Source organism: Nicotiana tabacum, chromosome 19, assembly GCF_000715075.1.
Source record: "Nicotiana tabacum cultivar K326 chromosome 19, ASM71507v2, whole genome shotgun sequence".
Classification (NCBI taxonomy): domain Eukaryota; kingdom Viridiplantae; phylum Streptophyta; class Magnoliopsida; order Solanales; family Solanaceae; genus Nicotiana; species Nicotiana tabacum.
Genome location: NC_134098.1, coordinates 117,419,382 through 117,435,275, shown reverse-complemented (window position 1 = coordinate 117,435,275; position 15,894 = coordinate 117,419,382).

Below are 15,894 nucleotides of genomic sequence, written 5' to 3'. Positions count from 1 at the left end.
CAAAATGGGCTGGCTGAATTTTCCTTCTTCACGAACGCGAAGATTGGGTCGCGAACGAGAAGCTATGGGGACTTTACCCTTCGCGAACGCGACCATCTGAACGCGAACGCGAAGCTTTAGAGGCCTGGGGGAGGGGTCAGTTGTCCTTCTACGCGAACGCGAAGGAGGACTCGTGAACACGAAAGCCACGGGCTGCTATTCATCGCGAACGCGACAGGCCCTTCGCGAACGCGAAGAAGGCCTGACGCCTGTGACTTAAAACAGAACCAAAACGGGATTTTTCCCATTTTTCACAAACCCTTAATTATAACTCGGCTTAGGGGCGATTTCTAAGGAGTTTTTCACAATTTCGAACTGGATAAGTGTTCTTTATCATAGAGTGATTGTATTTCATAAATCTAAGTCTATATTCATCATTTATTTTGGATTTAGACGGAAGAAATTAGAATTTTTGTAAAACTTTCCAAAAATGAAAAATTTAGATTTGAAGGTCCATTTGACATCGGAATTGGATAATTATTGTATGGTTGGACTTGTCTCGGAATAGGTGTTCGAATTTCGTAAGTTTTTTCGAGATTTGAGACGTGGGTCTCACTGTCAAATATTTAAATGAATTTCGGATTTTTATCCGAAAAATTTGTAAATTCATATGGAATTAATTCCTATGATTCGTATTGAGTATATTGAATTATTTGTGAATAGATTTGAAGCTTTCGGAGACAAATTTAAAAGGAAAAGCTGTGGTTGAGTAATTGATTGGAATTTACAAAGCGAGGTAAATGTCGTGGTTAACCTTAACTTGAAGGAATAGAACCCTTAAATTATTTGTTATGTGAAATGCATGTGAACGACATATAGGCGAGGTGACGAGTGTCTATACGTCGTTAAATTAATTGTTTGCGTATTTACTTGAAAATTCATAAATTATTTTAAATTATGAATTAATTGTTATAATATTTGTTTCTCTCCTATTCTTTGTCAAATATTAATTCTTGAATTCCTGCATTAATTGTTACATGCTATTCTAATTATGTGCCTTAATTATTATTTGACATTTAGCATATTACATATTAAACTGTATATTTTTTCTCTGATTTCTATAATAATTTGCTAGTTGCCTTTGTTTGTTCGTAATTAAATCTTAATTAGTGTATGCTTGTTGTCTTATAATTTTATATTAATTGTTGCATTGATTGGGGAAATTCCTCTATAAGAATTGGTAAATGAATATGTTGGAGGAGCGGGTTGCACGCCGCAACAAGATTGATTATAATGAATATATTGGAGGATCGGGTTGCACACCGCAACAGATTTATTAAAAGTCCATATTGGAGGATCGGGTTGCACGCCGCAACAGACTTATTAAAAGTCCATATTGGAGGATCGGGTTGCACGCCGCAACAGACTTATTAAAAGTCCATATTGGAGGATCGGGTTGCACGCCGCAACAGACTTATTTAAAAGTTGACATACATATATATATATATATATATATATATATATATATATATATATATATATATATATATATATATATTGAGGGATCGGTTTGCACGCCGCAACAGACTTGATTAAAATGAATATATTGGAGGAGCGGGTTGCACGACGCAACAGAACTGAATGTGAATATATTGTGAGAGTGGGTTGCACGCTGCAACAGAACTAAATGTGAATATATTGTGAGAGCGGGTTACACGCTGCAACAGAATTGAACGTGAATATATTGTGAGAGCGGGTTGCACGTTGTACCAGAATTGAATGTGAATATATTGTGAGATCTGGTTGCACGCTGTAATAGAATTGATAGAAATGATAATTGGTTATGACTGCTGAGTTGGCTTTAATTATTATAAACGAGTTACCTGATTATTTCTACTATTGTTGTTGTTACTAATATTGCGTACAGGTAATGTAAGTGACCCGCCTTAGCCTCGTCACTACTTCGTTGAGGTTAGGCTCATCACTTACCAGTACATGGTGTCGGTGTTACTGATACTACACTCTGCACTTCTTATGCAGATTTTGGAGTTGGTCCTAGTGGCGTGCCATAGACTTGCTCGGATTATAGCTACCAAAGGAGACTTGAGGTATAACTGCATGGCGTCCGCAGTTCTGAAGTCCCCGTCTACTTTACTTTAGCTGTGTGTTTGTTTTCAGACAGCTTTATTTTATTCAAACCTTTATTTGTATTTATTCTAGAAGCTCGTGCACTTGTGACACCAATTCTGGGATGGTATTTAGACACCGTTATTTTTATGGATTATTCACTATATTTCAAACTTTGCTTCCGCATTTGTTTCTTGATTATTAATAATTTAAAGATTGTTTAAAAATTGGTTAATATTATTCTAACATTGGCTTGCCTAGCAAGTGAAATGTTAGGCGTCATCACGGTCCGAAGGTGGGAATTTCGGGTCGTGACAGTTGGTATCAGAGCACTAGGTTACATAGGTCTCACAAGTCACGAGCAAGCTTAGTAGAGTCTGAAGGATCGGTACGGAGACATCTGTACTTATCTCTCAGATGCTATAAAGTTTAGGAACAATATCACCTCTTTCATTCCTTATCGTGCATCATTGATTTTGCTTGAAACCTATATCTCACATTCCTTTGTATCTACTCGTGTATGACATTGCGCACTCAATATCAGTTGTGTGTCGACGGTTCGTGGTGCCGCAGATGGACTACGAGGGAGCCAGAGATGCTCAAACATTTCCTTAACATGTGATTCTGACTGAAGATACGGACGTATAAAGGGATCACCCAGTGAATAATGTAGGGGGGTGCAACGTACCTTGGCATCTGGTTGATTTATACGAGTTATAAAGGTTAATATTGTGGAACATCGGACGTGGTGAACTATGACTTCATGTCGAGTGGGGGAGTCCACTATCAATGAATGGATTGCGAGTCATGTGTTGTATCAGTTTTGGCCTGAAATGTATATATATGGTACTGAAAGGTTCTCCCAAAATTTACATGTGTTTAAGGCATGAGATCTTATAGAGAGTAAGGTTGGGACTTGCGGTATGTCCGCCTCCGTAATAATCTTATACTTCAGTACCAAAGGAGTTAGAGAAACAACATTAAATTTATAGAAGGTCTACTCAGCGTGGACGTCACGGTTGCAGATTTTGGGGTGCTTCGGAGGAAGTACAGTGGTTGACGAGATTCTAGAGTAAGAATTGTCTGTATGGAGCTCTACTTTTGTGATAATGGTATATAAATAGGGATAAAGTTTACCCCAAAGAAGAATCGAAGAGTATGTTAAGAAATGGGTCAGCTCAACAGTGTTGAGTCAGCATAACAAAAGAAGAAATTGGCCTTGGGAGAGATAATTCTCCACAGGTGTATGTGGCAAGCCTTTGAAGAGGGCAGACCAGCCAATACAACACCGCCCACTTGGCTCGGATCTCAAAAATACTTTTGAAAGAGTTTGTTTCCCGGACTCTCCGTAATGCATGGCGCATAGGGTTTGAACGATTGCGTCAGGTCACCATGACGGTGTCATAATATGCCATCAAGTTCAATAAGTTAGCCCATCATATTCCTACTTTTGCTTCCTATAGCCAGAGAGTGAGTCCACAGACTCATTAAAGGACTCAATTATGATTGTAAAATTTTGTATGACTCGGGAGCTACAGGCTAATACTTCATTTCCACTAGTGGTAGAAATTACCAAGATATTAGAACGTGTTCGGGAAGGAAACTAAGGAGACCAAGATGTCTCGAGGTTCTGGGGGGTTCAGTGGATTCTACTCTGCAAGTATAAATCATTATGGCGGAGGCTCGGGTAGCCGGCCAGCCTAGTTCGCACATCGGATTAATCGAGGTGCTCCAGTAAGTTCTTTTAATGCACCACTGACATAAGTGTCCTATTATGGTTATTCTAGTTATCTGGCACAGACTCAGTATGAGCAGCCAAACCCGCAAATGGGTTGTTATGAATGCGGTGATACTAGGCACATCATGAGAAAATTGTCCCAAACTTGGGAGAGGCATATTTCATCAAAGCACTCAGGATACATGCCTAATTGCAGTTACTACACCACCCACACGACCAGTTAAGGGTGGAGGACAGGCGGGTAGAAGGCGTCTTAGAGGTGGAGACCCAGCCGTTGTTATAATTATTTTGTGGTATGGTGGAGGTCGTTACATCAGATGGTGTCATTTTAGGTACGACCTCGATTTAAAATAAAGGAATAATTTCCTTAACTTGATTCGGTTCTGAGTATCAAGACGAGTCCTCCTATTGTGCTCCACTTATGAGTGAGCTTCGTAGTTCTATAATCTACTTATTTGTTTACTTTTGTTGGGAGGTTTTATGGAGATAACTACACCTATCATTCCATGATGGACTCTAATAAGATCTGTGAGGCTATAGGTGCCTTTCTGGTACTTATTTCGGTATGTTCTGATGTATTTTCGGATAATTAATTACAAATTGTGAATTATATGCCCTATCAGTGTGGGGTTCATTATGTGTTGTGATTTTTTTTAACGAAACTTATTTAAAAGGAGAAAATGGAAAGTTTTGATTGGCAAGATGTGCATATTGCTTGTGATTCAGAACTGAGGCCGAGGTCCTCGTATTTTAAAATAAATTGATATATTTAAACCGGGCTATGAGCTGCGGTGGAAGTTATATAAGGACGAGATCCTTGTGATAAAAATTCTTGTGTTTAAATTCTCCCTTGTGAACATTAAATTTGTACTATAGTACTAATAGGAAGTCATGCCTGCTATGCTTATTTGAGAAATTTTTGTATGAAATTCTCTGTGCATACTTGCCAAATTCGTGTTGTAATATTGAGTTGTAACCTACGAGGTAGGTGCCCGCCCAGGTGGCGTTAAATGTGACTCGTTAATTCGGGTAAATAATTATGAGGTCTTCATGCCTCGCATCTCGTTATTAGTATTGTGAAGGTTTGAAACGAGATTTTTGTTAACATGAAGTTAATTGACGATTCTGTAATTGATTATGAACAACTATTAAGACCAAATTGACCCAGAAGGGTGCCCCATTTAGATGGTCAGACGAGTGTGAGTTGAGCTTTCAGAAGCTCAAGACCGCTTTGACTACAACGCTAGTGTTGGTATTACCCACAGGTTCTGGATCGTATACGGTATATTGTGACGCCTCTCACATTGGGCTTGGTGCAATATTAATGCAAGATGGAAAGGTAATTGCATATGCATCGCGGCAATTGAAAGTTCACAAGAAGAATTATCCTGTTCATGACTTAGAATTGGCATCCATTGTTCATGCGCTAAAGATTTGGAGGCATTACCTCTACGGTGTCTCGTGTGAGGTATTTACTGATCATCGTAGCCTTCAGTATCTGTTCAAACAAAAAGATCTTAATTTGAGGCAGAGAAGATGGTTGGAGTTGTTGAAAGACTAGAGATCACCATTTTGTATCACCCCGGAAAGGCCAATGTGGTGGCCGATGCTTTGAGTAGAAAGGCTGTGAGTATGGGCAGTCTTGCGTATATTTCGGTTGGTGAGAGGCCATTAGCTGCAGATGTTCAGACTTTAGCTAATCAGTTCGTGAGGTTAGATGTTTCAGAACCCAGTTGGGTTCTAGCTTGCACAGTCGCTCGGTCTTCTTTATATGAGTGCATCAGAGAGAGGAAGTATGATGATCCTCATTTACTTGTCCTTAAGGACACAGTACGACACGGTGATACCAAACAGGTTGCTGTGGGGGAAGATGGGGTTCTGCAAATGCAGGGTCGTATTTGTGTGCCTAATGTGGATAGGCTTCGTGAATTAATTCTTGAAGAAGCATATAGTTCTAGGTATTCTATTCACCCAGGTACCGCCAAAATGTATCAAGATTTGCGACAACATTATTGGTGGAGGAGAATGAAAAAGGATATAGTTTCATATGTAGCTCGGTGTCTGAATTGTCAGCAAGTTAAGTACGAGCATCAGAGACCTGGTGGTTCGCTTCAGAAGTTAGAAATTCCTGAGTGGAAGTGGGAGCGTATCACTATGGATTTTGTTGTTGGGCTCCCACGGACTCAGAGAAAATTTGATGCAGTTTGGGTCATTGTGGACAGGTTGACCTAGTCAGCACATTTCATTCCGGTGGCCGTTACCTATTCTTCAGAGAGGTTAGCTGAAATTTACATTCGTGAGATTGTCTGCCTTCACGGGGTGCCCGTGTCTATTATTCCAGATCGAGGTATGCAGTTTACCTCATATTTCTGGAGGGATGTACAACATGAATTAGGCACGCGGGTGGAGTTGAGTACAACATTTCATCCACAGACAGACGGACAGTCAGAGCGCACTATTCAGATATTGGAAGATATGCTCCGCGCTTGTGTTATAGACTTTGGAGGTTCTTGGGATCATTTCTTGCCACCTGTGGAGTTTGCTTATAATACTAGCTACCAGTCGAGCATTCAGATGGCTCCATATGAGGAATTATACGGAAGGCGATGCCGATCGCCAGTTGGTTGGTTTGAACCGGGAGAAGCTCGGTTGTTGGGTACCGATTTGGTACAGGATGCCTTGGATAAGGTCAAGATTATTCAGGATCGACTTCGCACAGCTCAGTCTAGGCAAAAGAGTTATGCCGGCCGTAAAGTTCGTGATATTGCATTCATGGTTGGAGAAAGAATATTGCTTCGGGTTTCACCTAGGAAAGGTGTAATGAGGTTCGGAAAGAAGGGCAAGTTGAGCCCTAGGTATATCGGACCCTTTGAAATTCTTGAAAGGGTGGGTGAAGTAGCCTACAAGCTTGCATTACCACCTAGTTTATCAGTGGTTCATCCGGTATTCCATGTGTCTATGCTCCGGAAATATCATGGTGATCCATCCCATGTGTTATATTTCAGCTCTGTCCAGTAGGACAAAGATTTGACTTACGAGGAGGAGCCGGTGGCTATTCTAGCTCGGCAGGTCCGACAGTTGAGGTCCAAGAGTTATCCTTTAGTTCAGGTGCAATGGAGAGGTCAGCCGGTAGAGGCATCTACCTGGGAGTCCGAGTCGGACATGAGGAGTAAATATCCACACCTTTTCTCAAGCTTAAGTACTTTTTCTAACTCCGTTCGAGGACGAACGTTTGTTTTAGAGGTGGAGAATGTGATGACCCAAAATGTCATCTTTAAATTTAATAAGTAATTCTATATTCTAAGACCTCTTAAAGCACCATGTATAATTCCTCGACTTGCATGCGCTGTCCGTACAATTTTTTGGAAAGTTTTTATGTGAAAAATAGATTAAAATGTGAAATAGAGTTTTAAAACTCAACTGAGTTGACTTTGGTTAATATTTTGAGCAAACAGATCCATATCCGTGTTTTTATAATTCCGGTAGGTTCGTATCGTGATTTGGGACTTGGGCGTATGCCCGGAATCGAATTCCGAGGTCCCTAGCCCGAGATATGGAATTTTGATGAAACATTAAAAGCTTGAAAGCTTAATGATTTTTAAGAAATTACTGAAGTTGGATTTATTGACTTCGTGTCCGTATTTTGGTTCCGGAGCCCGGTATAGGTCCACTATAATATTTATGACTTGTCTGCCGAATTTGATGAGAATCAGAGTTGATTTGACGTGATTCGGACGTCCGGTTGTAAAAATATAAGATTTAAAATTTTCTTGAAAAGTTTCTTTGAATTGGTGTCCGATTCATAGTTCTAGGTGTTATTTTGGCGATTTGATCGCACGAGCAAGTTCGTATGATATTTTAAGACTTGTGTGCATGTTAAGTTTGGAGCCCCGAGGGCTCGGGTGAGTTTTGGATAGGATACGGGATGATTTTGAACTTAGAAAATCTGGTTTTTCTGCAACTTTAGGCTTCTGGTATTTCCTTCATCGCGTTCGCGAATGTACTCTCGCGAATGCGAAGAGCAAAATGGGCTGGCTGAATTTTCCTTCTTCGCGAACGCGAAGCTATGGGGACTTTACCCTTCGCGAACGCGACCAGCTCAACGCGAACGCGAAGCTTTAGAGGCCTGGGGGAGGGGTCAGTTGTCCTTCTACGCGAACGCGAAGGAGGACTCGTGAACACGAAAGCCACGGGCTGCTATTCATCGCGAACGCGACAGGCCCTTCGCGAACGCGACAGGCCCTTCGCGAACGCGAAGAAGGCCTGACGCCTGTGACTTAAAACAGAACCAAAATGGGATTTTCCCATTTTTCACAAACCCTCAATTATAACTCGGCTTAGGGGCGATTTCTAAGGAGTTTTTCATGATTTTGAACTGGATAAGTGTTCTTTATCATATAATGATTGTATTTCATAAATCTAAGTCTATTTAGACGGAAATTAGAATTTTTGTAAGACTTTCCAAAAACGAAATATTTAGATTTGAAGGTCCATTAGACATCAGAATTGGATAATTATTGTATGGTTGGACTCGTCTCGGAATGGGTGTTCGAATTTCGTAAGTTTTTTTCGAGATTTGAGACGTGGGTCCCATTGTCGAATATTTAAATAAATTTTGGATTTTTATCCGAAAAATTTATAAATTCATATGGAATTAATTCCTATGATTCGTATTGAGTATATTGAATTATTTGTGAATATATTTGAAGCTTTTGGAGACAAATTTAAAAGGAAAAGCTGTGGTTGAGTAATTGATTGGAATTTGCAAAGCGAGGTAAGTATCGTGGTTAACCTTGACTTGAGGGAATAGAACCCTTAAATTATTTGTTATGTGAAATGCATGTAAACGACGTATAGGCGAGGTGACGAGTGTCTATACGTCGTCAAATTAATTGTTTGCGTATTTACTTGAAAAATCATAAATTGTTTTAAATTATGAATTAATTGTTATAATATTTGTTTCTCTCCTATTCTTTGTCAAATATTAATTCTTAAATTCCTGCATTAATTGTTACATGCTATTTGAATTATGTGCCTTAATTGTTATTTGACATTTAGCATGTTAAAACTGTATATTTTCTCTCTAAATTTCTATAATAATTTGCTAATTGCCTTTGTTTGTTCGTAATTAAATCATAATTAGTGTATACTTGTTGTCTTATAATTTTATATTAATTGTTGCATTGATTGGGGAAATTTCTCTATAAGAATTGGTAAATGAATATGTTTGAGGAGCGGGTTGCACGCCGCAACAAGATTGATTATAATGAATATATTGGAGGATCGGGTTGCACGCCGCAACAGACTTATTAAAAGTCCATATTGGAGGATCGGGTTGCACGCTGCAACAGACTTATTAAAAGTCCATATTGGAGGATCGGGTTGCACGCCGCAACAGACTTATTAAAAGTCCATATTGGAGGATCGGGTTGCACGCCGCAACAGACTTATTTAAAAGTTGATATATATATATATATATATATATATATATATATATATATATATATATATATATATATATATATATATATATATATATATATATATATATATATATATATATATATATATTGGGGGATCGGGTTGCACGCCGCAACAGACTTGATTAAAATGAATATATTGGAGGAGCGGGTTGCACGCCGCAACAGAACTGAATGTGAATATATTGTGAGAGCGGGTTGCACGCTGCAACAGAGAATTTGAATATATTGTGAGAGCGGGTTGCACGCTGCAACAGAATTGAACATGAATATATTGTGAGGGCGGGTTGCACGCTGCAACAGAATTGAATGTGAATATATTGTGAGAGCGGGTTGCACGCTGTAACAGAATTGATAGAAATGATAATTGGTTATGACTGCTGAGTTGGCTTCAATTATTATAAACGAGTTACCCGATTTATTTCTACTATTGTTGTTGTTACTAATATTGCGTACAGGTAATGTAAGTGACCCGCCTTAGCCTCGTCACTACTTCATCGAGGTTAGGCTCAGCACTTACCAGTACATGGGGTCGGTTGTACTGATACTACACTCTGCACTTCTTGTGCAGATTTTGGAGTTGGTCCCAGCGGCGTGCCATAGACTTGCTCGGATTTCAGCTACTCGGAGGATACTTGAGGTATAACTGCATGGCGTCCGCAGTTCTGAAGGCCCCGTCTATTTTACTTTAGTTGTGTGGTTATTTCCAGGCATCTTTATTTTATTCAGACCTTTAATTGTATTTATTCTAGAAACTCGTGCACTTGTGATACCAATTCTAGGATGGTATTTAGACACCGTTGTTTTTATGGATTATTCACTATATTTCAAACTTTGCTTCCATATTTGTTTCGTGATTATTAATAATTTAAAAAATATTTAAAAATTGGTTAATATTATTCTAACGTTGGCTTGCCTAGCAAGTGAAATGTTAGGCGTCATCACGATCCGAAGGTGGGAATTTCGTGTAATGACTCAACCGGTCATTTTAACTTTTAGAACCCCGTTCCCTAAAATAAAACTTTCCGTAGGTTCTTGTAATGATTTATGACTTGCGGGGATGGTTGGTTCGGAATTTGGAAGTGTTTGGGGTGAAACCGGAATACTTGGTTCCTTAAGTTGGCCTTAAAGTGCTAAGTTTGACTTCGGTCAACATTTTGAGAAAACGACCCCGGAATAGAATTTTGATGATTCCAACAGCTCCGTATGGTGATTTTGGACTTACCAGCGTGTTCAGAATTTTATTTGGAAGTCCGTAGTTAAATTAGGCTTGAAATGGCTAAAAACAAGAATTTAAGTTTGGAAGTTTGACCGATGAGTTGACTTTTTGATACCGGAGTCGGAATATAGTTCCGAAAATTTTTATAGCTCCGTTATGTAATTTATGACTTGTGTGTAAAATTTGAGGCCAATCAGAGTTGATTTGATAGGTTCCGACATCGAATGTAGAAGTTGAAAACTCTTAGTGTCATTAAGCTTGAATTGGGGTATGATTCATGGTTTTAGCGTTGTTTGATGTGATTTAGAGGTTCGACTAAGTTCGTATGATGTTTTAGGACTTGTTGGTATCTTTGGTTGAGGTCTCGAGGGCCTCGGGTGAGTTTCGGATGGTTAACGGATCAAAAGTTGGACTTAAAAAGCTGCTGCAATTTTCCCTTTTGCTGTATATTCTGAGCTGTGATCGAGCCCCAGATCGAACCCAGATATCGAGCCCACGATCGAGGCTTGAGTCGAAGCCAGGGACGAGGCTCAGTATCGAATCCACGATTGAAGGTCCAACTCGAGGGCCATGATCGAAGGCAAGGCTCGAGGGCCAGGATCAAGACCCAAGATCGAACTTGATCGAGGCCATGACCATGTCCCAGGCTCGAGGCCTGATCGAGGCCATGACCAAGTCCAAAGCTCGAGACCATGACCGAAGCCTAGGCTCGAGGGCCACGATCGAGGCCCAATTCCGAAGGCTACCTGGGCAGTTTATAAAAGAGGACATTCGTCCCATTTGCAATTTTTGACGAACTTGAGCTTGAGCAGAGGCGACTTTTGACAGAATTTCAAGGGAAAAATATTGGGTTAAGTGATTCTAACTCGATTTTGGTCTACATATACAAGTATATCATTATTTTCACCATAAATTAGTGTTTTGAGATTTAAATTTGGGAAATTTTTAGAAATCTCATAGAAACAAATTTTTGAGATTTCGGTATCGATTCGGAGTCGGATTTGAGTGAAACTGGTATGGTTGGACTCGTAATTGAATGGGTTATCGGATTTCGTAACTTTTTCCAGATTCAGAGACGTGGGCCCCACAGACAAAATTTTAATTAATTTTGGAAATTTTATTAAAAATGTAGTATTTTCTTATAGAATTGATTCCTATAATTTTTAGTGATTGTATCGAATTATTTTGGCTAGATTCGAGCTAGACAAAGTTGGATAATCGTGGAAAAGACCTTCTAGTGGATTAAATTGGAGCAAGACGAGGTATGTCTCTTGTCTAATCTTGTGAGGAGGAAATTACCTCATAGGTGATTAAAATTAAATAATTATTGCTAATTGTGGGGGCTACGTACGCACGAGGTGACGAGAGTCCGTACGTAGCTACTATTAATGCTAAAGTCCGGGTAGTTTAAGACTCAAAGCATGAATTACTTGTGTGAATTGTATTCTTTATTAATTAAAATAATTGATGTATATATTGTGAATTTTATGAAAAGTAGAAAAATATAAAATTTTCATATGCTTAATTTTTGTTTAAATCAATTAATTGTTAAAAGAAATTGTTTTCCTCCCGAATTTATCTTATAATAAATATACTCTCCTTCCGGAGGCACATAAGAAAATGTCCTCCTTTCTTGTGGAGCGGGCCGAACGCCTCGGCAGGATAGATGCATCTATGGATCGCGCCGCACGTCCCTCGGCAGTGTACACGACACTCTGGATCAGGCCGTACGTCCTCGGCAGAAATCGTGCTTCGGGGTAGACCAGTACAGTAGGGTCAGCAGCCTATGCTTACCAAACTAGTTGCTCCACCAGGAGACCGATCACCCAAAGGTAGAGGACAGGTGGGTAGGGGCCGTCCTAGAGGTGGAGGTCAGCCAGACGGAGGCCAGACAGTTAGCGCTCCAGCTCGGTTCTATGCTTTTCCGGCTAGACCAGATGCAGAGGCCTCAGATGCAGTGATTACATGTATTATTTCTGTTTTTGGAAAAGATTCCTCAGTATTATTTGATCCAGGATCTACGTATTCATATGTGTTATCTCTATTTGCTCCATTCCTGGGTGTTTCTCGTGAGTCCTTGAGTACTCCTGTTTATGTGTCCACTACTGTGGGCGATTCTGTTGTTGTGAACCGGATCTACCGGTCCTGTATTATTACATTCTGTGGTTATGAAACTAGAGCAGATCTCCTATTGCTTGAGATGACCGATTTTGAAATTATTCTGGGCATGGACTGGTTATCTGCATATCATGCTATTCTAGATTGTCATGCCAAGACTGTTACCTTGGCTATTCCAGCATTTCCTAAGCTGGAGTGGAAGGGTTCGCCTGTTAGTTCATTTAATCGAGTTATTTCTTTTATAAAGGCTCAACACATGGTTGAGAAGGGTTGTTTGGCTTATCTAGCCTATGTTCGGGATACTACTGCAGAGACTCCGACTATTGATTCAGTGCCTGTAGTTCGGGAGTTCCCTGATGTATTTTCGTCAGATCTTCCAGGTATGCCACCTGATCGTGATATTGATTTCTGTGTTGACTTGGCTTCAGATACCCAGCCTATATCTATCCCACCGTATCGCATGGCTCCGAAAGAATTGAAAGAATAGCTTGAAGAGTTACTAGCCAAAGGGTTCGTCAGACCGAGTGTATCGCCTTGGGGTGCACTAGTATTATTTGTGAAAAAGAAGGATGGAACAATGCGGATGTGTATTGATTATAGCCAATTGAACAAAGTCATTATTAAGAACAAGTACCCGTTGCTGCGTATTGATGATCTATTTGACCACTTGCAGGGTGCTAGGGTATTCTCTAAGATCGACTTGAGGTCGGGGTACCATCAGTTGAAGATTCGGGATTCGGATGTTCCGAAGACTGCTTTTCGGACTAGATATGGTCATTATGAGTTTCTGGTGATGTCCTTCGGTTTAACTAATGCCCCAGCAACGTTTATGGATCTGATGAACATGGTATTCATGCAATATATTGATTCGTTTGTCATTGTCTTCATTGATGACATATTAGTCTATTCGCGCAGTAAGGAGGAACATGAGCAGCATATGGGAGTAGTGCTTCAGACATTGCGGGAACAAAAGCTATATGCTAAGTTCTCTAAATGTGAGTTTTGGCTAGAGTATGTAGCATTTTTGGGACATATTGTATCGGGCGAAGGTATTAAAGTTGATCCCAAAAAGATTGAGGCAGTTCAGAATTGGCATCGTCCCACTTCGGCGACTGAGATCAGGAGTTTTCTCGGTTTAGCAGGTTATTATCGTCGGTTTGTGGAAGGTTTTTCATCTATTGCAGCACCTTTGACCAAATTAACCTAGAAGGGTGTTCAGTTCCGATGGTCCGATGATTATGAGTCAAGCTTTCAGAAGCTCAAGACATCACTGACTACAACACCCGTGTTAGTGTTACCATCTGGTTCGGGAATATATACAATGTATTGCGACACGTCATGCGTTGGTTTGGGTTGTGTATTGATGCTGAAAAGGCGAGTTATTACATATGTTTCACGTCAGTTGAAGCCCTACGAGAAGAATTATCCAGTACATGATTTGGAGTTAGCTGAGATTGTTCACGCTCTAAAGATTTGGAGGCATTATCTTTATGGGGTGTCTTGTGAAGTTTACACTGATCATCGTAGTTTACAGCATTTGTTCAAGCAGAGGGATCTAAATTTGAGGCAGCGCAGATGGCTGGAGTTACTAAAAGATTATGATATTACTATCTTGTATCATCCGGGCAAAGCAAATGTGGTTGTAGATGCCTTGAGCAGGAAGGCGGAGAGCATGGGTAGTTTGGCTTTCATTTCAGCAGAGGAAAGGCCATTACCCTCGGATATTCAGTCCTTGGCTAACAAACTTGTGAGGCTGGATATTTCAGAGCCCAGCCGAGTTCTTGCATGTGTGGTGGCCCAATCTTCACTATTTGAGCAGATCAAGGCTCGCCAGTATGATGACCTATACTTGATGGTTCTTCGTGAAACGGTACTACGAGGTGGTGCTAAGGAAGTTACTATTAGAGCAGATGGTGTTCTGCGACTCCAGGATCGTCTATGTGTTCCTAATATGGATGGACTGAGGAAAATGATCCTGGAAGAGGCGCGCAGTTCTCGGTATTCTATTCATCCAGGTGCTACTAAGATGTATCGTGACTTGAGGAAACATTATTGGTGGCGGCGAATGAAAAAAGACATAGTTGAGTATGTATCTAGGTGTCTAAATTGCCAGCAAGTTAAATATGAGCACCAGAGGCCAGGTGGCCTACTTCAGCAGATGACTATACCAGAGTGAAAATGGGAACGAATTACTATGGATTTTGTAGTTGGGTTACCGCAGACCTTGAGGAAGTTTGATGCAGTTTGGGTGATTGTTGACAGGTTGACTAAGTCGACACATTTTATTCCTGTTGTGACTACGTATACTTCAGAGAGGTTGACCAAGATTTATATTCAGGAGATAGTTCAGTTGCACGGTGTGCCAATTTCCATCATATTAGATAGAGGCCCTCAGTTTACTTCACATTTCTGGAGAGCAGTACAGAGTGAGTTGGGGACCCGTGTAGAGATCAGCACGGCCTTTCATCCGCAGACCGATGGACAGTCAGAGAGGACAATTCAGATTTTGGAGGATATGCTCAGGGCATGTGTGATTGACTTTGGAGGTCAGTGGGATCGTTTCCTGCCTTTTGCCGAGTTTGCTTATAATAACAGTTACCAATCCAGCATCGAGATGGCTCCATTTGAGGCTTTATATGGTCGGCGATGTCGTTCACCTATCGGATAGTTTGAGCCAGGTGAGGCTAAGTTATATGGTACTGATTTGGTAAGGGATGCCTTGGAAAAGGTAAAGTTGATTCAGGAGCGACTTCGTACAGCACAGTCCAGACAAAAGAGTTACGCGGATCAGAAAGTGCGTGATATATTATTTATGGTAGGTTAAAAAGTTCTCTTAGGTTTCGCCGATGAAGGGAATTATGAGATTCGGGAAGAAGGGCAAGTTGGGCCCAAGGTTTATAGGCCCATTTGAGGTGTTGAAACGAGTTGGGGAGGTTGCTTATGAGCTTGCATTGCCTCCCAACCTATCGGGAGTTCATCCAGTTTTTCACGTATCTATGCTCCAGAAGTATCATGCCGACCTATCACATGTGTTAGACTTCAGCACAGTTCAGCTAGATAATAACTTGGGTTATGAAGAGGAGCCAAGTGCCGTTGTTGATAAATAGGTTCGCCAGTTGAGGTCTAAGAGGATTTCTGTAGTAAAAGTCCAGTGGAGGGGCCAACCAGTCGAGGAAGCGACTTGGGAGGCCGAGGAAGACATGCAGAGCAGATATCCACACTTATTCAGCACT